The sequence below is a fragment of the Ambystoma mexicanum genome, chromosome 10 (assembly GCF_040938575.1).
Source record: "Ambystoma mexicanum isolate Mex_15411 chromosome 10, UKY_AmexF1_1, whole genome shotgun sequence".
Classification (NCBI taxonomy): Eukaryota; Metazoa; Chordata; class Amphibia; order Caudata; family Ambystomatidae; genus Ambystoma; species Ambystoma mexicanum.
The window spans coordinates 1,415,791,840-1,415,796,719 of record NC_090932.1 but is presented as its reverse complement, the minus strand read 5'-3'; the positions used below and the strand labels follow the sequence as shown (position 1 = coordinate 1,415,796,719).

Below are 4,880 nucleotides of genomic sequence, written 5' to 3'. Positions count from 1 at the left end.
GAGTACAGAAAGTCAATATGGCGGGATGGGCTGCATGCTCTCCCCCAGGCAGGAGTGCCTTAGCAGCATGCTGGGGGGCAGACCGTCTCTCTGTCCTACTCCCCCAGTCAGGAGCTTACTCAAACAATGTAGCAGCATCGGCCACTCCTCTTCTTGCCCCCCACCCCCAGGCAGAAGCATTCAAGCTTACTGTGGTGGCCTGGGCTGCCTGCTCTCCCCCAGGCAGGGGTTTGAACTACTGTGGCGGCAAAAGCCACCCTTTTCCCCCAGGCAGGAGCATGTCCCCTTGGTGGAGCAGCATTGGCTGCTCTTCTCCCGCAGGCAGGGGTATTCGCATTGATGGTTTCTCCCCCAGGCAGGAGTGACACTTTTAATTGCTTTTGATGGTTGCAGGGGCCGCTTCCTCTTCCCCAGGCAGGAACGTTAACAACATTTGCATTTTTTATTTTTGTTTATTATGCGGCGGAGAGCGCGTCGCCGTCCCTCCAGCAGGTGAAAGCATTTTGTTTTCTGATAATGGCGGCAGCAGCGGCTGCACCTCCTCCACCAGGTGGGAGACTTCAATGTTTATTGCAGCGGCAAGCGGATTCTCGCTCCGCCAACAGGAGTCTTGATTAGAGCGGCAAACGTGACGCATCTAGGCAGGAGGGAGAAGCGTACTCTTGTTTTCCATAGCGGCTGCAGCTGAGGCCACGCTGCTCCCTCTCCTTTGTCGGGGCTTCTTGGAGCAGGATGACATGAACGGTCTGGTTCGAATGTAGTGATTGGCTATTTTCAGGAGGTATGTTGGTCATGCCTGCCTAACCTCCAGATTTTTAGCCATTTTTCCGGGTCACTGGGGCAGACCCTGGAATCTCTGGAATGTTGGTGTTCTTTCTGGGTCCCGTCAGATCCTCCACCCGATTGGCTGCCAAAGACTGCTGCCGGTAACCAATCGGGTGGAGGTGTGGGTGGGAACCGGAAACGGCGTGAAATGTTTGTGCCCGCACACTATATGAGGCTCTTGCTGGCGGCCAGCTTTGACTGACTTTTTTTTCTCTTCCTTGCAGGACTGCGTAGCGCCGGCAGGCTCCCGACCTCAGTGTGACCCTAGCCGAAGTGTAAGAGCGACGCCGACGTGCCTAATTCGCATACATGCCAACCCTCCTGATTTAGGCGGGAGACTTCCGATTTTTTTGTGAAAAATACTGCTATTTTTCCCGTTCTCACGCCTAAAATAATGATTTCCCCAATGCATTCTTATGAGGAAATAGTTGTCTCCCGATTTCTCTGTAGAAATCTCCCTCCCAGGCGTGTCGGAATGTTGGCATGTATGAATTCGGTCCCGAGTTCCAGACAGTCAGAACGCAGCACAAGAGCAGAGGGAGCTGCCGCCAGCCCACTGAGCCTGCCTGCTGCCATCCATGTGCCGTGCCACTGCCTGAGATTGTGTGAGCGAGGATCCACAAATTGAAGTAAGTGGATGTGTTCATTTTATGTCTGCCTGCGTTTATTTTGTTTAGTTTTTCTTTCCTTACCCAAAGCGAACGGCAAAAATACTGCTTTCAATCCGTGTCATTGGATGGAAAGCAGTATAACTGGCGGCGCTGTGTTAATTTTGCTTACGATAGCATTGAATGAATCATTCCTTTTCCTTTGCCCAATTTGCGTTGTTTTTGTAGCCCAATGCGACCGCCGGTGAATACTGCATGTAATCCAGTCATGTCATGTCACTCATGACACTGGATTGCAAGCGCTATTATCAAGTTCTTTTTTCTGAAATTGTTACTTAATCCTGGGTTTCTGGGGTACAGACGTGTCGCGCTGTCGCATACTGAAACATTTTCGTGTCAACAGATATGTTTCAGTATGCAACACGTCTGTACCCCAGAAACCCAGGATTAAAATGTTAAATGTTAAAGGTATTTGTACCGCGCACCGTCACCAACGGAATTGGTCCACAGGCGCTCAGGCGGATCTGTAAACGATAAAGGTGGGATGGGTTAGTAAGGTGAAGAAGGGAGTAGGATAGTGAGAGGAGTGTTCTGTTGGCAGCTTCAACTCAGTATACACCGAGTGCTGAGCTTTGGTGCGGGTATCGGATCGGAGTCAGTCCGCGTGTGCTGTTGTTCCAGCTTATGTGTTGTTGCAGTGTTGTGAAGTGTGTGCGGCTTGTTGTGCGAGAGATGGTTGTGTGAGTTTTTTGAGTGAGATAAGTATGCATAGTTTGAGCTTATATTGGTTAGTGGGTTACCTGACCTTTACCATGCTAACATTTATAGTTCTGTCTCAGTGTGGCACCTGTCGGCCCTCACATTCCCATCTAGACGCGGCGCAGGCCAATGTTTAGGACTCCATCCAGGTGTGGTCATGCCAACCCTCACACCCCCATCCAGATGCGGCGCAGGCTAGTGTCTAGCGACCCGTCCAGGTGTGGGCATGCTAACATTCACAACTCCATCTGAGCGCCACGCAGGCTGGTGTTCACAACTCTAGGTGTGGCACATGTTAGCATTCACGTTTTTCGTAACCATTTCAGAAAAAAGAATGCAGTAATACTGTGGTACATCATTCATTTCATTTATTGCATTCCACTGTAAAGGGCAAACTGCAAAAATGTTTCTAATGACAGCAGGTCAAGGGAATATTTTAATGAGTGATTTTAATGTTTAAATAAAAAATTGTCTATTGTTCTAATTAGTTCTTTCTCTTTTCTTCTTTCCTTGATGTATATCTTTTTTCAAATGTTAGTTTTGAGTATCACTAAGATGGAGAAGTATCTCATCGTTGTGAATTACGGAAGATCTACATGAAGATAAATGTCTGCATGGAAGAATTTTAAAACTATTTCCATATTGCCTGTAACCAAGTGCTTTGTGCCTTGAGATATGTGAAGAAATGAAATGTTTAAATTGTATTACTAAATTATCTAATCTGTCCTGTCCTGAGGAAGACGACTGTCAGGCCTTCTCTCTCCTGCTAGGGCAGGAGATAGACTGCCTAGACTGTGCTAATTAGTCGTCGAAACCACCCGTGTATGATACCAGTACAGCCCATGAAATGGTCGGTCGCTGTACGAGGTACTGGTTGTTGACTATCATGGTCAGATTGGAGACAAGTATTGCTTCTGTTCTATTAAGCTACGACGCGACTATACTTGTCTGTTTCCCATAACAATTTATTGGATTGAATAGGGGACAACTTTTTTACCTCGCAGGAGATACTGAGTGTTCAGTCTTGCCTGGATGAGTGCCCTTGTTTTTCTGTTTTTTCTTTTTCTTTTTGGTTTTTTCTTTTTGAATATTTTTTCCTTTTTGTTTTTTCTAGTTAATTCAAACTACCATTATAATTTTCCCAGTGTATTTATTCCAATATGTTAGGAATACTATCAAGCTAATATGCACTTTAATAGGAAATGTGGAGTATTGATGGTATGTCTTTATGCTGCTTTTATTGTAATTTCAGCACTATGTATGATATAATTGAATATGTGTCCATTAAAGATTGATGAAATTTTACTTTCCTTGACCTGATCTATCCCCCGACTTGACTCCTGTGCTTGTTGCAGTTTATCCCGGCGATTTGTTCTCCGGTTGCATACATGTGAACCCCTCTTCCCTCTTGGTACATATTATTTTGGTTCTCCCCTGGGTTCATGTGGTCGGGGACGCCTATTCTTTGGTCTAATGACAGCTACAACAAGCGAGTTTACCTTTTTGACAGGTGGGCGGGGCGTGTGGGCGGAGCCGTGTGGAAATGGGTGGAGTCGTGTGTGGCTGTGGGCGGGGCATAGATATCAGGATTTTTGATTTTCAAATGTAGGCAGGTATGATGTTGGTGCCTTGGGTTTTGAATTTGATGTTCTGTTTCGCAGGCAGATGGAGAGCTTTGAGGGCCTCTTTGAAGTGGTCCTGTTTCCACAGATTGAAGCAAAGTTTTGCAGCCACATTCTGGATTCTCTGCAATTTTTCTAGCATACAAAGTAAATGTATAAAGGGCTTCTCCGATAGTGTCTTTGTGACAGCGGACGCCTGCAGATCCTTGGTGGGAAAGTGCTATACATATCAGGTGAAAGGATCAGTCACTACTAAAATGTATTTCACACATGAGGAATCATTTTTAAGACATGAAATTGATGGGTGCTGTATCAATGCAGCAGGATGAACGTAGGCTGCAGATGTATTCAATGCGCCCGTCACAGTTCTTTCACGAGGCCTCCTTGTTGTCAGCTCAAAGGTCATTTCATTTCCTGGAAATGTTTATATTGTTCATGCAGGGCATGCATTTTGGGGGAGGGTGTCTACAAGCCAAGAGATAGACCAGCGGCAGAAGTGTACCGAAAAAAGTAGTGGGACTGTGGTCTCGGCAGGGAAGAGGGTGGGAGGAAGCGTAGTGCAACACGTGTCAAATGTTGCGGCCGGGGCATTCCAAGTGACGGGTAACTACGGCTCCTATTAACCCTTTACACTTGCACAGGGACATGAAAGGACAGATCCTCTATATAGAATAGTGAATATGGTCGTAAAAAGTAGAGGAATGGTAAACAGAAAAAAATTAAAGTAGTAGAACACCGCTCCCGACTGTTCCACCTCACTTCCATCACTGCTCGTCACCAATCTCTTGCAGTGTCTCTTAGCAGTGCCTGGGAATACGCATCAGCACCAGTGCCCCCTTCAGATCATCTACAGCAGGTTTAGCCTTTCCGTTTTTAGCCATCCTGGGGTCTTGTACTTCCCCTCTGTGGTCCCGCACTGAACACTTGCAGTATATGTGTGGGTAGGAGGCCGGCCGTGCTACTGTACGCAGATGGCATGGCCTTGACAGTAGGCCCATACAGTCCCAGGATCTAAAGGGGGCACCCGCTTAGTTATCAACAGTACAGCAGAGCAGCCCAGACTCTC

The 4,880-nt window shown here is 46.9% G+C and overlaps 1 long non-coding RNA gene across 1 annotated transcript; it reads left to right on the top strand.

The window, feature by feature from the left end:
- The first annotated feature begins 1,012 nt into the window (after nt 1–1,012).
- On the top strand, nt 1,013–3,983 carry LOC138493336 (uncharacterized). The gene is made up of 2 exons (XR_011276384.1): nt 1,013–1,454; nt 3,854–3,983. It is a non-coding gene; the product is annotated as an uncharacterized lncRNA (long non-coding RNA).
- The last annotated feature ends 897 nt before the right edge of the window (nt 3,984–4,880 follow it).